Source organism: Patagioenas fasciata, unplaced genomic scaffold (genome assembly GCF_037038585.1).
Source record: "Patagioenas fasciata isolate bPatFas1 unplaced genomic scaffold, bPatFas1.hap1 Unplaced_298, whole genome shotgun sequence".
Lineage (NCBI taxonomy): Eukaryota > Metazoa > Chordata > Aves > Columbiformes > Columbidae > Patagioenas > Patagioenas fasciata.
In genome coordinates this window covers 14,554-36,835 of record NW_027288730.1, presented here as the reverse complement: position 1 = coordinate 36,835, position 22,282 = coordinate 14,554, and the positions used below count along the sequence as shown (strand labels likewise).

Here is a 22,282-nt window from a genome sequence, read left to right as displayed (position 1 = left end):
GAAGAGAAACACACAGAGGACTGAGCTACACCAGCCCAAGGGCACTACAATCAGACAGGGGCTGAGTCCGGGGGCTGACACCTCCCCACACCCCACAACGAGCCCACCTTGCCTTGGCCCCGGCCCCTCGCACATGCCTTAGAGATATCATAGCTCAGTACAAATCCCCACAGTCCTCACCTGCTGTTTGGTGCTTGCGGAGGGTCACACTCCCTGTGCCCCAGGGCACTGGCCCTACACGGCCAAGCTCGGCAGCGGGACTGTCTGGAGCTGCCGCTGGCTGGTTCTCCAGCTTTAGGGTCACCCGCAGAAGCCCGCTCTCCTCAGCTCTGCACACCCATCCAGTTGCGCCGCCCAGGCAAAGTCAGCTTCACCCTCTGCTCTACACCTCACCTGCAAACAACCAACTCTTCAACTGACAACTGTCCAAAACCCACCGACAAACTCTCCACACCTCAGCCTTTCGTTTGCAACTGCTGCCTCTAGTGCATCTCACAGACAAGCCTTCAAAATCCCCTCATCCTGCAATAACACTCCAGCACTGATCACCTGTGGGAACAACTACCACAATACCATGCAAACACCAACCAGTTCTGGCACGGAAATATCACTTTCTCCTCAAGATTCCACCCTACACCAACTGCTGACAAACACACGCTGTCCTCACCAAAGCCAAACGCTGCAACAACCAGCGACAACTCAAATTTGCGTGGGCGGTGCAAAATTGCAGGGGTGAGCTAACGCAGAGCTGGGCTTGAAAGCTGCAGAGTGTGCACCCTGTGGTATAACGTGGCGAGCTACTGCCATTCTGCCTTCTCCCTGGGAGAAGCGCGTGAGCAGAGGCTGCTTCAAGGCACGATGGGAACGGTTTGGTTCTCCGGGCCTCTCAGGGCGAGAGCGATAAATGTGATCTGTGTCGTGGCGCAGGAACTTCCCGTACACTTGCTCCTCCATTCGGTCTCGGGTGCTGCAAGAGAGGGAGCGAGAGATTCAGGGCAAGATTGACAACCTCGGCGTCCCCGTCCCAGCCACGGGTCACCCAAACCTGCAGACATCCCGGGAGGCCCCCTAAGATTTACACTCCCCTATGCCCCACCCTTGAAGCCTGGACATCGCCAGAACCATAGAGCAAGTATTTCTTGAGGAGGCACCCAAAGGGTCCGTGTTCTCTTTCAGGCAGATGCTAGCGCAAGATTGCAAATCATCTCACAGCTACCAGGAAGGTAAAAAATAACGTCTTGAAATGGGAAAGGAACAGGTATTGTTTCTCTTCATCACCTCCCTCATTGCCACGTTATCAAGGTCTCCCGCAATGTTCCACAGGAAACTTGAAGCTTGGAATTCCTGGTATTCTGAACCTGGGCAAGAAAGGAAGAAAAGCATGAGACTGATCATAAAGAGGGTGGCTGCTCGTAACATGGAAAGAGCAGTAACAAGGTAAAAAGATATCACTTTTCCTTAGAGAGCTCTCAAAGCTGCCTGTTAAGGACAAGAAAAACAAACTTGTGACGGACCATTACTTAAAATCCAAGGCCCAGGAAGCGATCTAATGCACATTGAAACGCGGGCCACGAGACAGTGGAAGTGCCACGAGCTGAGACTGAAGGGACAGAGGATGAATTTCCAAAGAAGTTTAGGTTTCGATGTCAAAACGGAAAATTCTACGTCATTAAAATATAATGCAAAAGTCAGTGTAAAATCAAGTAAGGCAACGACTCCAAATGAACTCCCAGGCGCTTCAGTCACTCAGGAGATCAAAAATGCGGATCATTTCTCACCTGCCCACCTCCCAAACCCCAGCCTATGTCCCCTGCTTCCAGCTTACCTGAGCCCAGATTAAAGGAGGATTTCAGAGGCCATGCCAAGTTCTGCTGCTCCTCGTTCGGGTTGCCAGTCTTCCTCCTCGCTCTGGAATTGCAGGTCAACCGCCTTCCTGTTCTTCTTTGATTGACGCTGAGCTGCCGCGTTACCCGCTGCCGTCTGAGCGGATCTCGGGGAGCCTCTGGAACCACCAGAGCGCTCCCCCCACCAACATTCTCTTGCCTTGTTTTCGGGGTTCCTCTTCACCAGCTGAGGCGCCCTCCCACCCCCCGCCGCCCTCTTACCTTTTTCTAGAGGTCTCTTGAGCCACCAGCAAGCTCCCCCGCACCTTCCCTCAGCGATCTTGGCCCGCCAGAGGCCTGCCCCTCGTCAGCCTCCTCCCCTTTTCCTGGGTGCTGCTTGAACCACTGGTGGGCTCCCCTCCACCATCCTCTCGTCCTTTGTAGGGGAGTCTCGTGACTCACCAGAGCGCTCTCCGCCGTTGCCTTGCTGGGGTTATTGACACCGCTTGACTTGCCAGAGCGCTCCCCCTCGCAGTTCTCTTGTTGGATTTCTTGGGACCTTTTGAACCATTGGAACAACGGGAATGCTCCCCCCCACTGTGACCTTGCCTTTCTTCAGTGCGATCTTGACGTGCTGGAGCACTTCCCCGCGCCGTCCTCTTGCCTTTTACTGGGGAGTCTCTTGAATATCCACAGCACTCCCCCCTGCCATCCTTTACCAGATTTTTTGACACTTCTTGACATCTCGGAGTGCTCTCACTCACCCTTGTCTTGCCTATTTTCAGGGCGCTCCTGTCCCGCTGGATGCTCCTCCCTGCTGTCCTATTGCCAGATTGAGAATTCTCGACCTGTCCCAGCGCTACCCCACCGTCCTTCTGCCTTCTACCTGGGAAGTCACTTGAAGAACTGGAGCACTCCCCCCTGCTGTCCTCTTGCCTTTCTTCACTGAGATTTTGGCCTGCCAGAGCACTCCTCCCTGTTGTCCTCTTACTGGATTTCTTGGGACCTCTTGACCCACTGGGTTTCTCCTCCTGCTGTCCTTTTGCCTTTCTTTAGTACAATCTCAGCCTGCTGGAGCGCTCCCCCTCGCCGTCCTCCTGCTGGATTTCTTGGAACCTCTTGACCCCTTAGGGCGTTCCCCCTGCCACCCTCTTGTGGTTTTTGGGGGAGTCTTGTGATCAACCAGGCCGTTTCCCCCCACCATCCTCTTCCCCTTTTCCTGGGTGCTTCTTGATCCACCAGAGTGCTCTCAAAGCTGCCTGTTACCATCCTCTAACCATTCTCTTGCCTTTTTTGGTGGAGTCTTGTGACTCACCGGAGTGTTCTCCACCATTGTCTTGCTGGATTTGTTGACATCGCTTGACCTGCCGGAGCGCTCGCCCTCACAGTTCTCTTCCTGGATATCTTGGGACATTTTGAACCACTGGGGGGCTCCCACCCGCCATCCTCTTACCGCATTTATTGAGACGTCCTGATCTGCCAGAGCGTTCCCCCTCGCCGTCCTTTTGCTGGATTTCTTGGGATGCCTTAAACAACTGTGGGGCTCCCACCCACCATCCTCTAACCGCATTTATCGACATTTCCTGATCTGCTGGAGCGCTCCCCCTTGCCGTCCTCTTGCTGGATTTCTTGGGATCTCTTGGACCACTGGGGGGGCTCCCACCCGCCATCCTCTTACCGCATTTATTGAGACTTCCTGATCTGCTGGATTGCTCTCCCCCTGGCCTTCCTCTTGCACTTTTTTGGGGGAGTCTTCTTCACACATCCGAGCGCTCTCCCTCACCCTTGTCTTGCCTCTAGTCAGGGCGCTCTTCTCCCGCTGGAACGCTCCTCCCCGCCATCCTATTGCCAGACTGAGAATTCTTGACCTGCCGCAGTCCTGCCCCGCCATGCTCCTGCCTTCTGCCTGGGAAGTCACTTGAAGAACTGGAGCGCTCTCCCCCGCTGTCCTCTTGCCTTTCCTCAGTGGGATTTTGGCCTGCTAAAGAGCTCCTCCCTGTCGTCCTCCTGCTGGATTTCTTGGGACTTCTTGACCCATTAGGGCGTTCCCCCTGCCACCCTCTTGTGGTTTTTGGGGGAGTCTTGTGACCAACCAGGCCGTTTCCCCCCACCATCCTCTTCCCCTTTTCCTGGGTGCTTCTTGATCCACCAGAGTGCTCCCCTGCACCATTCTTTTGCCTTTTTTGGGAGAGTCTTGTGACTCGCCGGAGAGTTCTCCACCATTGTCTTGCTGGATTTCTTGACATCGCTTGACCTGCCGGAGCGCTCCCCCTCGCAGTTCTCTTGCTGGATTTCTTGGGACGTCTTAAACAACTGAGGGGCTCACACCCACCATCCTCTAACTGCATTTATCGAGATTTCCTGATCTGCCGGAGCGCTCGCCCCTGCTGTCCTCTTGCTGGGTTTCTTGGGACCTCTTGACCCACACGAGCTCTCCTCCCCACCGTCTTCTTGCCGGACTTACTGAGACTTCTTGACCCGCCAGAGTGTTCCCCCTCATCATCCTCCTGCCTTTTTCTGGGGATTCTCTTCAACAACTGAAGAGCTCCCCCGCACTGTCCTCTTCCCTTTTTTCTGGGTGATTCGTGAATCACCGGTGAGCTTCTCCTTACCACCCTCTTGGGCTTTTTTCAGAGCAACCTTGACCCATCAGAGCACCCCCTCACCGTCCTCTTGCCAGATGTACTGAGGGTTCTTCATCTGCCACAGCGCTCCCCCACGCCGTCCTCTTGCTGGATTTCCTGGAACCTTGTGAACCACTGAGGGGCTCCCACCCACCATCCTTTTACCGCATTTATTGAGACGTCCTGATCTGCCAGAGCGCTCCCCCTTGCCGTCCTCTTGCTGGATTTCTTGGGATCTCTTGGACCACTGAGGGGGCTCCCACCCGCGATCCTCTTACCGCATTTATCGAGACTTCCTGATCTGCTGGAGCGCTCCCCCTCGCCGTCCTCTTGTTGGATTTCTTGGGTCCTCTTGACCCATTAGGGCGTTCCCCCTGCCACCCTCTTGTGTTTTCTGGGGGAGTCTTGTGACCAACCAGAGTGCTCCCCCCCACCATCTTCTTCCCCTTTTCCTGGGTGCTTCTTGATCCACCAGAGTGCTCCCCTGCACCATTCTCTTGCCTTTTTTGGGGGGAATCTTGTGATTCACCAGAGCGTTTTCCACCATTGTCTTGCTGGATTTCTTGACACCGCTTGACCTGTTGGAGCGCTCTCCCTCACAGTTCTCTTGCTGGATATCTTGGGACCTCTTGAACCACTGGGGAGCTCCCACCCGCCACCTTCTTACCACATTTATTGAGACTTCCTGATCTGCTGGATTGCTCTCCCCACCGGCCTTCCTCTTGCACTTTTTGGGGGAGTCTTCTTGACACGTCCGAGTGCTCTCCCTCACCCTCGTCTTGCCTCTAGTCAGGGCGCTCTTCTCCCGCTGGAACGCTCCTCCCCGCCATCCTATTGCCAGACTGAGAATTCTTGACCTGCCGCAGTCCTGCCCCGCCATGCTCCTGCCTTCTGCCTGGGAAGTCACTTGAAGAACTGGAGCGCTCTCCCCCGCTGTCCTCTTGCCTTTCCTCAGTGGGATTTTGGCCTGCTAAAGAGCTCCTCCCTGTCGTCCTCTTGCTGGATTTCTCGGTACCTCTTGACCCACTGGGTCTCTCCTCCTGCCGTCCTTTTGCCTTTCCTTAGTACATTCTTGTTCTGCTGGAGTGCTCCCCCCCACCATCCTCTTGCTGGATTTCTCGGGACCCCTTGTCCCATATAGGACATTCCCCCCCACCACCATCCTGTTGTGTTTTTTAGGAGAGTCTTGTGATCGACCAGAGCGCTCCCCCCTTGACATCCTCTTCCCCTTTTTCTGGGTGACTTTTGAACCACTGGTGAACTCTCCCCCATCATCCTCTTGCCACATATATTGAGACTTGTTGATCCGCCAGAGCGCTTCCCCCCCTGTCCTCTTGCCAGATTTACTGATACCTCTTGTCCTGTCAGAGCGCTCCCTTTCGCAGTCCTCTTTGTTCAGTTTGTAAGGTAGGAGGGGGGATCTCTGATTACAGAAAGGTCCCTTTGTTCTAGGAGACATTCCCGTGCTCCATGCTTCAGGTTGCCCATCTTCCCTCTCATTTTCAATATGCACGTCCATCACCGTCCTCCTCTTCTTTCTTGATCCCTCGATTCCCGGATGAACTCACATCCTCTTTCTTGATCACTCTTTCTCGTAAGTTCACAACCTTACTTTCCTTTCTTGCTTTCGCCTTTGTGAGCTGCTCCACCCAAACCGAAATGCCCTGAAGACAGAAATACACCCACCCCAAGCCCGTACAGTCACATAGGGGGTGAGTCCGGTCGCTGACGCATCCCCACATCCCACAGCAAGCCCACCTTGCCTTGGTCCCGGCCCCCCGCACAGGCCTTCCCACCAACCCAGCCCCTCCGTAGCAGCACAGTTTCCCAGCATGCACCCCACAAAGACTTTCTTTGCCAGTCACCCCTGGCACTTACAGCAACACACCACACCAGCATCAAGAGCCCTGGGAGTGGAGAGCTGGCCAGGCCCTCACCCCGGCAGGATCCTCTTCCCCCTCCTTTACCTGCTGGCAGACAGACACCTCCCAAGGGATGACCACCCTGCTCCCTTAACTGCTCCCAAGTCCAAGAGCCCAGCCCCTGCTCACCACCCCCACCTCCCAAAACACAGCCAACAGCCCCTGCTCCCATTTTACCACTTTACCCCCGAGCACGGTTTCTAGGGGTGGGAGGGGGACGCACTAATCACAGATCGTTCCCTGTGCTTAAGGATACATTCTCCTTCTCGCTGGCTCAGCCTGCCCATCTTCCTCCTCACTCTTGACTCGTAGCTCCATCACCTTTCTCCTCTTTTGTCCCCTCCTGACTCACAGGTCCACCACTGTCATCTTCTTTCTTGACTCTGCTTGACTCACAGGTGCGCTCCAATCCTCTTTCGTGATCGCTCTTCTGTGTCAGTACACGGAAGACCAGGCACATGAGAAACTGCAAGAGTCAACAGCATGAGAACAAGCATTAGTGGAAAAATACAAGAACAAAGGACTGTATGCTATGTGATACATCAAGGACAGAGGAGTTGATACAGGATTGATGCATCAAGGACAGAGGGACAGCTTGTGATAGACAAAAAAGGTGTTTATGGCAGTGACTTTGGTGGGAACACAAAACACATCACTTATGTAATGACTAACTTAGCTAATCAACAAATGCTTGAGCAAGCATCATAGCGAGTATAAACGCAAGCCTGAATTTGTAATAAACATCTCTCATTGCACCTTAAAAGAGAGTCCGTACCGCATTCGCTACACATGGCGTCCTGGAACAGGGACTTTCAGCGTGCCTATAAAGGCAGTAGCCGCTCTGGTAGCGAAGCCCAATCGAACCAGGAAACAGGACTGGGAACCAGGACAGTGCGCGCCCACCACCAACGAAAGGTGAGCGATTGGGAACCATGGGAGGGAAGTTATCCCTTAAGCAAAGACAAACCCTGGATGTCCTTCAACATGCGCTACAAACGCAAAATCAGGATGTATCAGGGGTCTGATTGGTGAGTTTATTACAATGGATTGCTAATCATGTGCTAGACTTTCCTACAACTGGTACATTTCAGTTGGAGACATGGCACAAAGATGAATGAGAATTATATGAACAGGTAACGACTGGAGATAAAGCTGCTTGCAAATATTCATCTACTTGGGGAAAAATTATGACTACTAAGATACAGGATACAGGACTGATACATCAGGGACAGAGGGACAGCTTACTATAGAAAAAAATGCGTATATGGCAGTTACATCGCTCATGTAATGTCTAACTTAGCTAAAGAGCAAATGCTTGAGCAAGCATCATAGCGAGTATAAATGCAAACCTGAGTTTGTAATAAATGTCTCTCATGGCACCTTACCGTGAGTCCACGCCAGATTCGCTACACTCTTCCTCATAGGTTCACCACCTTCCTCTCCTTCCTTGCTTTTCCTTTGCACGCTGCTCCACCTGAAGAGAAACACACAGAGGACTGAGCTACACCAGCCCAAGGGCACTACAATCAGACAGGGGCTGAGTCCGGGGGCTGACACCTCCCCACACCCCACAACGAGCCCACCTTGCCTTGGCCCCGGCCCCTCGCACATGCCTTAGAGATATCATAGCTCAGTACAAATCCCCACAGTCCTCACCTGCTGTTTGGTGCTTGCGGAGGGTCACACTCCCTGTGCCCCAGGGCACTGGCCCTACACGGCCAAGCTCGGCAGCGGGACTGTCTGGAGCTGCCGCTGGCTGGTTCTCCAGCTTTAGGGTCACCCGCAGAAGCCCGCTCTCCTCAGCTCTGCACACCCATCCAGTTGCGCCGCCCAGGCAAAGTCAGCTTCACCCTCTGCTCTACACCTCACCTGCAAACAACCAACTCTTCAACTGACAACTGTCCAAAACCCACCGACAAACTCTCCACACCTCAGCCTTTCGTTTGCAACTGCTGCCTCTAGTGCATCTCACAGACAAGCCTTCAAAATCCCCTCATCCTGCAATAACACTCCAGCACTGATCACCTGTGGGAACAACTACCACAATACCATGCAAACACCAACCAGTTCTGGCACGGAAATATCACTTTCTCCTCAAGATTCCACCCTACACCAACTGCTGACAAACACACGCTGTCCTCACCAAAGCCAAACGCTGCAACAACCAGCGACAACTCAAATTTGCGTGGGCGGTGCAAAATTGCAGGGGTGAGCTAACGCAGAGCTGGGCTTGAAAGCTGCAGAGTGTGCACCCTGTGGTATAACGTGGCGAGCTACTGCCATTCTGCCTTCTCCCTGGGAGAAGCGCGTGAGCAGAGGCTGCTTCAAGGCACGATGGGAACGGTTTGGTTCTCCGGGCCTCTCAGGGCGAGAGCGATAAATGTGATCTGTGTCGTGGCGCAGGAACTTCCCGTACACTTGCTCCTCCATTCGGTCTCGGGTGCTGCAAGAGAGGGAGCGAGAGATTCAGGGCAAGATTGACAACCTCGGCGTCCCCGTCCCAGCCACGGGTCACCCAAACCTGCAGACATCCCGGGAGGCCCCCTAAGATTTACACTCCCCTATGCCCCACCCTTGAAGCCTGGACATCGCCAGAACCATAGAGCAAGTATTTCTTGAGGAGGCACCCAAAGGGTCCGTGTTCTCTTTCAGGCAGATGCTAGCGCAAGATTGCAAATCATCTCACAGCTACCAGGAAGGTAAAAAATAACGTCTTGAAATGGGAAAGGAACAGGTATTGTTTCTCTTCATCACCTCCCTCATTGCCACGTTATCAAGGTCTCCCGCAATGTTCCACGGGAAACTTGAAGCTTGGAATTCCTGGTATTCTGAACCTGGGCAAGAAAGGAAGAAAAGCATGAGACTGATCATAAAGAGGGTGGCTGCTCGTAACATGGAAAGAGCAGTAACAAGGTAAAAAGATATCACTTTTCCTTAGAGAGCTCTCAAAGCTGCCTGTTAAGGACAAGAAAAACAAACTTGTGACGGACCATTACTTAAAATCCAAGGCCCAGGAAGCGATCTAATGCACATTGAAACGCGGGCCACGAGACAGTGGAAGTGCCACGAGCTGAGACTGAAGGGACAGAGGATGAATTTCCAAAGAAGTTTAGGTTTCGATGTCAAAACGGAAAATTCTACGTCATTAAAATATAATGCAAAAGTCAGTGTAAAATCAAGTAAGGCAACGACTCCAAATGAACTCCCAGGCGCTTCAGTCACTCAGGAGATCAAAAATGCGGATCATTTCTCACCTGCCCACCTCCCAAACCCCAGCCTATGTCCCCTGCTTCCAGCTTACCTGAGCCCAGATTAAAGGAGGATTTCAGAGGCCATGCCAAGTTCTGCTGCTCCTCGTTCGGGTTGCCAGTCTTCCTCCTCGCTCTGGAATTGCAGGTCAACCACCTTCCTGTTCTTCTTTGATTGACGCTGAGCTGCCGCGTTACCCGCTGCCGTCTGAGCGGATCTCGGGGAGCCTCTGGAACCGCCAGAGCGCTCCCCCCACCAACATTCTCTTGCCTTGTTTTCGGGGTTCCTCTTCACCAGCTGAGGCGCCCTCCCACCCCCCGCCGCCCTCTTACCTTTTTCTAGAGGTCTCTTGAGCCACCAGCAAGCTCCCCCGCACCTTCCCTCAGCGATCTTGGCCCGCCAGAGGCCTGCCCCTCGTCAGCCTCCTCCCCTTTTCCTGGGTGCTGCTTGAACCACTGGTGGGCTCCCCTCCACCATCCTCTCGTCCTTTGTAGGGGAGTCTCGTGACTCACCAGAGCGCTCTCCGCCGTTGCCTTGCTGGGGTTATTGACACCGCTTGACTTGCCAGAGCGCTCCCCCTCGCAGTTCTCTTGTTGGATTTCTTGGGACCTTTTGAACCATTGGAACAACGGGAATGCTCCCCCCCACTGTGACCTTGCCTTTCTTCAGTGCGATCTTGACGTGCTGGAGCACTTCCCCGCGCCGTCCTCTTGCCTTTTACTGGGGAGTCTCTTGAATATCCACAGCACTCCCCCCTGCCATCCTTTACCAGATTTTTTGACACTTCTTGACATCTCGGAGTGCTCTCACTCACCCTTGTCTTGCCTATTTTCAGGGCGCTCCTGTCCCGCTGGATGCTCCTCCCTGCTGTCCTATTGCCAGATTGAGAATTCTCGACCTGTCCCAGCGCTACCCCACCGTCCTTCTGCCTTCTACCTGGGAAGTCACTTGAAGAACTGGAGCACTCCCCCCTGCTGTCCTCTTGCCTTTCTTCACTGAGATTTTGGCCTGCCAGAGCACTCCTCCCTGTTGTCCTCTTACTGGATTTCTTGGGACCTCTTGACCCACTGGGTTTCTCCTCCTGCTGTCCTTTTGCCTTTCTTTAGTACAATCTCAGCCTGCTGGAGCGCTCCCCCTCGCCGTCCTCCTGCTGGATTTCTTGGAACCTCTTGACCCCTTAGGGCGTTCCCCCTGCCACCCTCTTGTGGTTTTTGGGGGAGTCTTGTGATCAACCAGGCCGTTTCCCCCCACCATCCTCTTCCCCTTTTCCTGGGTGCTTCTTGATCCACCAGAGTGCTCTCAAAGCTGCCTGTTACCATCCTCTAACCATTCTCTTGCCTTTTTTGGTGGAGTCTTGTGACTCACCGGAGCGTTCTCCACCATTGTCTTGCTGGATTTGTTGACATCGCTTGACCTGCCGGAGCGCTCGCCCTCACAGTTCTCTTCCTGGATATCTTGGGACATTTTGAACCACTGGGGGGCTCCCACCCGCCATCCTCTTACCGCATTTATTGAGACGTCCTGATCTGCCAGAGCGTTCCCCCTCGCCGTCCTTTTGCTGGATTTCTTGGGATGCCTTAAACAACTGTGGGGCTCCCACCCACCATCCTCTAACCGCATTTATCGACATTTCCTGATCTGCTGGAGCGCTCCCCCTTGCCGTCCTCTTGCTGGATTTCTTGGGATCTCTTGGACCACTGGGGGGGCTCCCACCCGCCATCCTCTTACCGCATTTATTGAGACTTCCTGATCTGCTGGATTGCTCTCCCCCTGGCCTTCCTCTTGCACTTTTTTGGGGGAGTCTTCTTCACACATCCGAGCGCTCTCCCTCACCCTTGTCTTGCCTCTAGTCAGGGCGCTCTTCTCCCGCTGGAACGCTCCTCCCCGCCATCCTATTGCCAGACTGAGAATTCTTGACCTGCCGCAGTCCTGCCCCACCATGCTCCTGCCTTCTGCCTGGGAAGTCACTTGAAGAACTGGAGCCCTCTCCCCCGCTGTCCTCTTGCCTTTTCCTCAGTGGGATTTTGGCCTGCTAAAGAGCTCCTCCCTGTCGTCCTCCTGCTGGATTTCTTGGGACTTCTTGACCCATTAGGGCGTTCCCCCTGCCACCCTCTTGTGGTTTTTGGGGGAGTCTTGTGACCAACCAGGCCGTTTCCCCCCACCATCCTCTTCCCCTTTTCCTGGGTGCTTCTTGATCCACCAGAGTGCTCCCCTGCACCATTCTTTTGCCTTTTTTGGGAGAGTCTTGTGACTCGCCGCAGAGTTCTCCACCATTGTCTTGCTGGATTTCTTGACATCGCTTGACCTGCCGGAGCGCTCCCCCTCGCAGTTCTCTTGCTGGATTTCTTGGGACGTCTTAAACAACTGAGGGGCTCACACCCACCATCCTCTAACTGCATTTATCGAGATTTCCTGATCTGACGGAGCGCTCGCCCCTGCTGTCCTCTTGCTGGGTTTCTTGGGACCTCTTGACCCACACGAGCTCTCCTCCCCACCGTCTTCTTGCCGGACTTATTGAGACTTCTTGACCCGCCAGAGTGTTCCCCCTCATCATCCTCCTGCCTTTTTCTGGGGATTCTCTTCAACAACTGAAGAGCTCCCCCGCACTGTCCTCTTCCCTTTTTTCTGGGTGATTCGTGAATCACCGGTGAGCTTCTCCTTACCACCCTCTTGGGCTTTTTTCAGAGCAACCTTGACCCATCAGAGCACCCCCTCACCGTCCTCTTGCCAGATGTACTGAGGGTTCTTCATCTGCCACAGCGCTCCCCCACGCCGTCCTCTTGCTGGATTTCCTGGAACCTTGTGAACCACTGAGGGGCTCCCACCCACCATCCTTTTACCGCATTTATTGAGACGTCCTGATCTGCCAGAGCGCTACCCCTCGCCGTCCTCTTGCTGGATTTCTTGGGTCCTCTTGACCCATTAGGGCGTTCCCCCTGCCACCCTCTTGTGTTTTCTGGGGGAGTCTTGTGACCAACCAGAGTGCTCCCCCCCACCATCTTCTTCCCCTTTTCCTGGGTGCTTCTTGATCCACCAGAGTGCTCCCCTGCACCATTCTCTTGCCTTTTTTGGGGGGAATCTTGTGATTCACCGGAGCGTTTTCCACCATTGTCTTGCTGGATTTCTTGACACCGCTTGACCTGTTGGAGCGCTCTCCCTCACAGTTCTCTTGCTGGATATCTTGGGACCTCTTGAACCACTGGGGAGCTCCCACCCGCCACCTTCTTACCACATTTATTGAGACTTCCTGATCTGCTGGATTGCTCTCCCCACCGGCCTTCCTCTTGCACTTTTTGGGGGAGTCTTCTTGACACGTCCGAGTGCTCTCCCTCACCCTCGTCTTGCCTCTAGTCAGGGCGCTCTTCTCCCGCTGGAACGCTCCTCCCCGCCATCCTATTGCCAGACTGAGAATTCTTGACCTGCCGCAGTCCTGCCCCGCCATGCTCCTGCCTTCTGCCTGGGAAGTCACTTGAAGAACTGGAGCGCTCTCCCCCGCTGTCCTCTTGCCTTTCCTCAGTGGGATTTTGGCCTGCTAAAGAGCTCCTCCCTGTCGTCCTCTTGCTGGATTTCTTGGTACCTCTTGACCCACTGGGTCTCTCCTCCTGCCGTCCTTTTGCCTTTCCTTAGTACATCCTTGGTCTGCTGGAGTGCTCCCCCCCACCATCCTCTTGCTGGATTTCTCGGGACCCCTTGTCCCATATAGGACATTCCCCCCCACCACCATCCTGGTGTGTTTTTTAGGAGAGTCTTGTGATCGACCAGAGCGCTCCCCCCTTGACATCCTCTTCCCCTTTTTCTGGGTGACTTTTGAACCACTGGTGAACTCTCCCCCATCATCCTCTTGCCACATATATTGAGACTTGTTGATCCGCCAGAGCGCTTCCCCCACTGTCCTCTTGCCAGATTTACTGATACCTCTTGTCCTGTCAGAGCGCTCCCTCTCGCAGTCCTCTTTGTTCAGTTTGTAAGGCAGGAGGGGGGATCTCTGATTACAGAAAGGTCCCTTTGTTCTAGGAGACATTCCCGTGCTCCATGCTTCAGGTTGCCCATCTTCCCTCTCATTTTCAATATGCACGTCCATCACCTTCCTCCTCTTCTTTCTTGATCCCTCGACTCCCGGATGAACTCAAATCCTCTTTCTTGATCACTCTTTCTCGTAAGTTCACAACCTTACTTTCCTTTCTTGCTTTCGCCTTTGTGAGCTGCTCCACCCAAACCGAAATGCCCTGAAGACAGAAATACACCCACCCCAAGCCCGTACAGTCACATAGGGGGTGAGTCCGCTCGCTGACGCATCCCCACATCCCACAGCAAGCCCACCTTGCCTTGGCCCCGGCCCCCCGCACAGGCCTTCCCACCAACCCAGCCCCTCCGGAGCAGCACAGTTTCCCAGCATGCACCCCACAAAGACTTTCTTTGCCAGTCACCCCTGGCACTTATAGCAACACACCACATCAGCATCAAGAGCCCTGGGAGTGGAGAGCTGGCCAGGCCCTCACCCCGGCAGGATCCTCTTCCCCCTCCTTTAGCTGATGGCAGACAGACAAGACACCTCCCAAGAGGTGTCCAGCCCTCTCTCTCAACCACTCATGAGTACAAAAGCCCAGCCTCTACTCACCCACCCCGCCTCCCAAAACCCCACCAGCAGCCCCTGGTCCCAGCTGAACAGCAGCCAGTGCTGAAGATCTGGCTCGTGTTGTCGGACACAACCTTCCCATGGATGTCTGGGCCCCTGAGCAGTTTCCAGGGGTGGGAGGGCGCAGTCCTGATTACAGGGAGGTCCCTGTCCCAAGGGGGACATTTTCTTCCTCCTCACTCCTGACTCGCAGCTCCATCACCTTCCTCCTCTTCTTTCTTGATCCCTCCTGACTCGCAGCTCTACCACCGTCATCTTCTTTCTTGATCCCTGTTGACTTGCAGATGCACTCCAATCCTCTTTCTTGATCGCTCTTCCTCGTAGGTTCACCACCTTCCTCTTCTTTCTTGCTTTCGCCTTTGCGAGCTGCTCCACCCGAACAGAGATGCACAGAAAACAAAAATATACCCACCCCAGGCCCGTACAGTCACACGAGGGGGCGAGTCCGGTCGCTGACGCATCCCCACACCCCACCACAAGGCCACCTTGCCTTGGCCCCGGCCCCCCGCACAGGCCTTCCCACCAACCCAGCCCCTCCGTAGCAGCACAGTTTCCCAGCATGCACCCCACAAAGACTTTCTTTGCCAGTCACCCCTGGCACTTACAGCAACACACCACACCAGCATCAAGAGCCCTGGGAGTGGAGAGCTGGCCAGGCCCTCACCCCGGCAGGATCCTCTTCCCCCTCCTTTACCTGCTGGCAGACAGACACCTCCCAAGGGATGACCACCCTGCTCCCTTAACTGCTCCCAAGTCCAAGAGCCCAGCCCCTGCTCACCACCCCCACCTCCCAAAACACAGCCAACAGCCCCTGCTCCCATTTTACCACTTTACCCCCGAGCACGGTTTCTAGGGGTGGGAGGGGGACGCACTAATCACAGATCGTTCCCTGTGCTTAAGGATACATTCTCCTTCTCGCTGGCTCAGCCTGCCCATCTTCCTCCTCACTCTTGACTCGTAGCTCCATCACCTTTCTCCTCTTTTGTCCCCTCCTGACTCACAGGTCCACCACTGTCATCTTCTTTCTTGACTCTGCTTGACTCACAGGTGCGCTCCAATCCTCTTTCGTGATCGCTCTTCTGTGTCAGTACACGGAAGACCGGGCACATGAGAAACTGCAAGAGTCAACAGCATGAGAACAAGCATTAGTGGAAAAATACAAGAACAAAGGACTGTATGCTATGTGATACATCAAGGACAGAGGAGTTGATACAGGATTGATGCATCAAGGACAGAGGGACAGCTTGTGATAGACAAAAAAGGTGTTTATGGCAGTGACTTTGGTGGGAACACAAAACACATCACTTATGTAATGACTAACTTAGCTAATCAACAAATGCTTGAGCAAGCATCATAGCGAGTATAAACGCAAGCCTGAATTTGTAATAAACATCTCTCATTGCACCTTAAAAGAGAGTCCGTACCGCATTCGCTACACATGGCGTCCTGGAACAGGGACTTTCAGCGTGCCTATAAAGGCAGTAGCCGCTCTGGTAGCGAAGCCCAATCGAACCAGGAAACAGGACCGGGAACCAGGACAGTGCGCGCCCACCACCAACGAAAGGTGAGCGATTGGGAACCATGGGAGGGAAGTTATCCCTTAAGCAAAGACAAACCCTGGATGTCCTTCAACATGCGCTACAAACGCAAAATCAGGATGTATCAGGGGTCTGATTGGTGAGTTTATTACAATGGATTGCTAATCATGTGCTAGACTTTCCTACAACTGGTACATTTCAGTTGGAGACATGGCACAAAGATGAATGAGAATTATATGAACAGGTAACGACTGGAGATAAAGCTGCTTGCAAATATTCATCTACTTGGGGAAAAATTATGACTACTAAGATACAGGATACAGGACTGATACATCAGGGACAGAGGGACAGCTTACTATAGAAAAAAATGCGTATATGGCAGTTACATCGCTCATGTAATGTCTAACTTAGCTAAAGAGCAAATGCTTGAGCAAGCATCATAGCGAGTATAAATGCAAACCTGAGTTTGTAATAAATGTCTCTCATGGCACCTTACCGTGAGTCCACGCCAGATTCGCTACACTCTTCCTCATAGGTTCACCACCTTCCTCTCCTTCCTTGCTTTTCCTTTGCACGCTGCTCCACCTGAAGAGAAACACACAGAGGACTGAGCTACACCAGCCCAAGGGCACTACAATCAGACAGGGGCTGAGTCCGGGGGCTGACACCTCCCCACACCCCACAACGAGCCCACCTTGCCTTGGCCCCGGCCCCTCGCACATGCCTTAGAGATATCATAGCTCAGTACAAATCCCCACAGTCCTCACCTGCTGTTTGGTGCTTGCGGAGGGTCACACTCCCTGTGCCCCAGGGCACTGGCCCTACACGGCCAAGCTCGGCAGCGGGACTGTCTGGAGCTGCCGCTGGCTGGTTCTCCAGCTTTAGGGTCACCCGCAGAAGCCCGCTCTCCTCAGCTCTGCACACCCATCCAGTTGCGCCGCCCAGGCAAAGTCAGCTTCACCCTCTGCTCTACACCTCACCTGCAAACAACCAACTCTTCAACTGACAACTGTCCAAAACCCACCGACAAACTCTCCACACCTCAGCCTTTCGTTTGCAACTGCTGCCTCTAGTGCATCTCACAGACAAGCCTTCAAAATCCCCTCATCCTGCAATAACACTCCAGCACTGATCACCTGTGGGAACAACTACCACAATACCATGCAAACACCAACCAGTTCTGGCACGGAAATATCACTTTCTCCTCAAGATTCCACCCTACACCAACTGCTGACAAACACACGCTGTCCTCACCAAAGCCAAACGCTGCAACAACCAGCGACAACTCAAATTTGCGTGGGCGGTGCAAAATTGCAGGGGTGAGCTAACGCAGAGCTGGGCTTGAAAGCTGCAGAGTGTGCACCCTGTGGTATAACGTGGCGAGCTACTGCCATTCTGCCTTCTCCCTGGGAGAAGCGCGTGAGCAGAGGCTGCTTCAAGGCACGATGGGAACGGTTTGGTTCTCCGGGCCTCTCAGGGCGAGAGCGATAAATGTGATCTGTGTCGTGGCGCAGGAACTTCCCGTACACTTGCTCCTCCATTCGGTCTCGGGTGCTGCAAGAGAGGGAGCGAGAGATTCAGGGCAAGATTGACAACCTCGGCGTCCCCGTCCCAGCCACGGGTCACCCAAACCTGCAGACATCCCGGGAGGCCCCCTAAGATTTACACTCCCCTATGCCCCACCCTTGAAGCCTGGACATCGCCAGAACCATAGAGCAAGTATTTCTTGAGGAGGCACCCAAAGGGTCCGTGTTCTCTTTCAGGCAGATGCTAGCGCAAGATTGCAAATCATCTCACAGCTACCAGGAAGGTAAAAAATAACGTCTTGAAATGGGAAAGGAACAGGTATTGTTTCTCTTCATCACCTCCCTCATTGCCACGTTATCAAGGTCTCCCGCAATGTTCCACAGGAAACTTGAAGCTTGGAATTCCTGGTATTCTGAACCTGGGCAAGAAAGGAAGAAAAGCATGAGACTGATCATAAAGAGGGTGGCTGCTCGTAACATGGAAAGAGCAGTAACAAGGTAAAAAGATATCACTTTTCCTTAGAGAGCTCTCAAAGCTGCCTGTTAAGGACAAGAAAAACAAACTTGTGACGGACCATTACTTAAAATCCAAGGCCCAGGAAGCGATCTAATGCACATTGAAACGCGGGCCACGAGACAGTGGAAGTGCCACGAGCTGAGACTGAAGGGACAGAGGATGAATTTCCAAAGAAGTTTAGGTTTCGATGTCAAAACGGAAAATTCTACGTCATTAAAATATAATGCAAAAGTCAGTGTAAAATCAAGTAAGGCAACGACTCCAAATGAACTCCCAGGCGCTTCAGTCACTCAGGAGATCAAAAATGCGGATCATTTCTCACCTGCCCACCTCCCAAACCCCAGCCTATGTCCCCTGCTTCCAGCTTACCTGAGCCCAGATTAAAGGAGGATTTCAGAGGCCATGCCAAGTTCTGCTGCTCCTCGTTCGGGTTGCCAGTCTTCCTCCTCGCTCTGGAATTGCAGGTCAACCGCCTTCCTGTTCTTCTTTGATTGACGCTGAGCTGCCGCGTTACCCGCTGCCGTCTGAGCGGATCTCGGGGAGCCTCTGGAACCGCCAGAGCGCTCCCCCCACCAACATTCTCTTGCCTTGTTTTCGGGGTTCCTCTTCACCAGCTGAGGCGCCCTCCCACCCCCCGCCGCCCTCTTACCTTTTTCTAGAGGTCTCTTGAGCCACCAGCAAGCTCCCCCGCACCTTCCCTCAGCGATCTTGGCCCGCCAGAGGCCTGCCCCTCGTCAGCCTCCTCCCCTTTTCCTGGGTGCTGCTTGAACCACTGGTGGGCTCCCCTCCACCATCCTCTCGTCCTTTGTAGGGGAGTCTCGTGACTCACCAGAGCGCTCTCCGCCGTTGCCTTGCTGGGGTTATTGACACCGCTTGACTTGCCAGAGCGCTCCCCCTCGCAGTTCTCTTGTTGGATTTCTTGGGACCTTTTGAACCATTGGAACAACGGGAATGCTCCCCCCCACTGTGACCTTGCCTTTCTTCAGTGCCATCTTGACGTGCTGGAGCACTTCCCCGCGCCGTCCTCTTGCCTTTTACTGGGGAGTCTCTTGAATATCCACAGCACTCCCCCCTGCCATCCTTTACCAGATTTTTTGACACTTCTTGACATCTCGGAGTGCTCTCACTCACCCTTGTCTTGCCTATTTTCAGGGCGCTCCTGTCCCGCTGGATGCTCCTCCCTGCTGTCCTATTGCCAGATTGAGAATTCTCGACCTGTCCCAGCGCTACCCCACCGTCCTTCTGCCTTCTACCTGGGAAGTCACTTGAAGAACTGGAGCACTCCCCCCTGCTGTCCTCTTGCCTTTCTTCACTGAGATTTTGGCCTGCCAGAGCACTCCTCCCTGTTGTCCTCTTACTGGATTTCTTGGGACCTCTTGACCCACTGGGTTTCTCCTCCTGCTGTCCTTTTGCCTTTCTTTAGTACAATCTCAGCCTGCTGGAGCGCTCCCCCTCGCCGTCCTCCTGCTGGATTTCTTGGAACCTCTTGACCCCTTAGGGCGTTCCCCCTGCCACCCTCTTGTGGTTTTTGGGGGAGTCTTGTGATCAACCAGGCCGTTTCCCCCCACCATCCTCTTCCCCTTTTCCTGGGTGCTTCTTGATCCACCAGAGTGCTCTCAAAGCTGCCTGTTACCATCCTCTAACCATTCTCTTGCCTTTTTTGGTGGAGTCTTGTGACTCACCGGAGCGTTCTCCACCATTGTCTTGCTGGATTTGTTGACATCGCTTGACCTGCCGGAGCGCTCGCCCTCACAGTTCTCTTCCTGGATATCTTGGGACATTTTGAACCACTGGGGGGCTCCCACCCGCCATCCTCTTACCGCATTTATTGAGACGTCCTGATCTGCCAGAGCGTTCCCCCTCGCCGTCCTTTTGCTGGATTTCTTGGGATGCCTTAAACAACTGTGGGGCTCCCACCCACCATCCTCTAACCGCATTTATCGACATTTCCTGATCTGCTGGAGCGCTCCCCCTTGCCGTCCTCTTGCTGGATTTCTTGGGATCTCTTGGACCACTGGGGGGGCTCCCACCCGCCATCCTCTTACCGCATTTATTGAGACTTCCTGATCTGCTGGATTGCTCTCCCCCTGGCCTTCCTCTTGCACTTTTTTGGGGGAGTCTTCTTCACACATCCGAGCGCTCTCCCTCACCCTTGTCTTGCCTCTAGTCAGGGCGCTCTTCTCCCGCTGGAACGCTCCTCCCCGCCATCCTATTGCCAGACTGAGAATTCTTGATCTGCCGCAGTCCTGCCCCGCCATGCTCCTGGCTTCTGCCTGGGAAGTCACTTGAAGAACTGGAGCGCTCTCCCCCACTGTCCTCTTGCCTTTCCTCAGTGGGATTTTGGCCTGCTAAAGAGCTCCTCCCTGTCGTCCTCCTGCTGGATTTCTTGGGACTTCTTGACCCATTAGGGCGTTCCCCCTGCCACCCTCTTGTGGTTTTTGGGGGAGTCTTGTGACCAACCAGGCCGTTTCCCCCCACCATCCTCTTCCCCTTTTCCTGGGTGCTTCTTGATCCACCAGAGTGCTCCCCTGCACCATTCTTTTGCCTTTTTTGGGAGAGTCTTGTGACTCGCCGGAGAGTTCTCCACCATTGTCTTGCTGGATTTCTTGACATCGCTTGACCTGCCGGAGCGCTCCCCCTCGCAGTTCTCTTGCTGGATTTCTTGGGACGTCTTAAACAACTGAGGGGCTCACACCCACCATCCTCTAACTGCATTTATCGAGATTTCCTGATCTGCCGGAGCGCTCGCCCCTGCTGTCCTCTTGCTGGGTTTCTTGGGACCTCTTGACCCACACGAGCTCTCCTCCCCACCGTCTTCTTGCCGGACTTATTGAGACTTCTTGACCCGCCAGAGTGTTCCCCCTCATCATCCTCCTGCCTTTTTCTGGGGATTCTCTTCAACAACTGAAGAGCTCCCCCGCACTGTCCTCTTCCCTTTTTTCTGGGTGATTCGTGAATCACCGGTGAGCTTCTCCTTACCACCCTCTTGGGCTTTTTTCAGAGCAACCTTGACCCATCAGAGCACCCCCTCACCGTCCTCTTGCCAGATGTACTGAGGGTTCTTCATCTGCCACAGCGCTCCCCCACGCCGTCCTCTTGCTGGATTTCCTGGAACCTTGTGAACCACTGAGGGGCTCCCACCCACCATCCTTTTACCGCATTTATTGAGACGTCCTGATCTGCCAGAGCGCTCCCCCTTGCCGTCCTCTTGCTGGATTTCTTGGGATCTCTTGGACCACTGAGGGGGCTCCCACCCGCGATCCTCTTACCGCATTTATCGAGACTTCCTGATCTGCTGGAGCGCTCCCCCTCGCCGTCCTCTTGTTGGATTTCTTGGGTCCTCTTGACCCATTAGGGCGTTCCCCTGCCACCCTCTTGTGTTTTCTGGGGGAGTCTTGTGACCAACCAGAGTGCTCCCCCCCACCATCTTCTTCCCCTTTTCCTGGGTGCTTCTTGATCCACCAGAGTGCTCCCCTGCACCATTCTCTTGCCTTTTTTGGGGGGAATCTTGTGATTCACCGGAGCGTTTTCCACCATTGTCTTGCTGGATTTCTTGACACCGCTTGACCTGTTGGAGCGCTCTCCCTCACAGTTCTCTTGCTGGATATCTTGGGACCTCTTGAACCACTGGGGAGCTCCCACCCGCCACCTTCTTACCACATTTATTGAGACTTCCTGATCTGCTGGATTGCTCTCCCCACCGGCCTTCCTCTTGCACTTTTTGGGGGAGTCTTCTTGACACGTCCGAGTGCTCTCCCTCACCCTCGTCTTGCCTCTAGTCAGGGCGCTCTTCTCCCGCTGGAACGCTCCTCCCCGCCATCCTATTGCCAGACTGAGAATTCTTGACCTGCCGCAGTCCTGCCCCGCCATGCTCCTGCCTTCTGCCTGGGAAGTCACTTGAAGAACTGGAGCGCTCTCCCCCGCTGTCCTCTTGCCTTTCCTCAGTGGGATTTTGGCCTGCTAAAGAGCTCCTCCCTGTCGTCCTCTTGCTGGATTTCTCGGTACCTCTTGACCCACTGGGTCTCTCCTCCTGCCGTCCTTTTGCCTTTCCTTAGTACATTCTTGTTCTGCTGGAGTGCTCCCCCCCACCATCCTCTTGCTGGATTTCTCGGGACCCCTTGTCCCATATAGGACATTCCCCCCCACCACCATCCTGTTGTGTTTTTTAGGAGAGTCTTGTGATCGACCAGAGCGCTCCCCCCTTGACATCCTCTTCCCCTTTTTCTGGGTGACTTTTGAACCACTGGTGAACTCTCCCCCATCATCCTCTTGCCACATATATTGAGACTTGTTGATCCGCCAGAGCGCTTCCCCCCCTGTCCTCTTGCCAGATTTACTGATACCTCTTGTCCTGTCAGAGCGCTCCCTTTCGCAGTCCTCTTTGTTCAGTTTGTAAGGTAGGAGGGGGGATCTCTGATTACAGAAAGGTCCCTTTGTTCTAGGAGAC

At 54.0% G+C, this 22,282-nt stretch overlaps 2 long non-coding RNA genes across 2 annotated transcripts; both read right to left on the bottom strand.

The window, feature by feature from the left end:
- Positions 1-2,151: 2,151 nt before the first annotated feature.
- On the bottom strand, positions 2,152-14,660 carry LOC139826836 (uncharacterized). The gene is made up of 5 exons (XR_011736961.1): positions 9,671-14,660; positions 9,124-9,203; positions 8,026-8,812; positions 7,755-7,843; positions 2,152-6,835 (listed from the first exon to the last, which is right to left on the bottom strand). It is a non-coding gene; the product is annotated as an uncharacterized lncRNA (long non-coding RNA).
- Positions 14,661-14,780: 120 nt separating this feature from the next.
- On the bottom strand, positions 14,781-18,519 carry LOC139826835 (uncharacterized). Its single transcript, XR_011736960.1, has 5 exons — positions 18,205-18,519; positions 17,658-17,737; positions 16,560-17,346; positions 16,289-16,377; positions 14,781-15,369 (listed from the first exon to the last, which is right to left on the bottom strand). It is a non-coding gene; the product is annotated as an uncharacterized lncRNA (long non-coding RNA).
- Between the last annotated feature and the right edge of the window lie 3,763 nt (positions 18,520-22,282).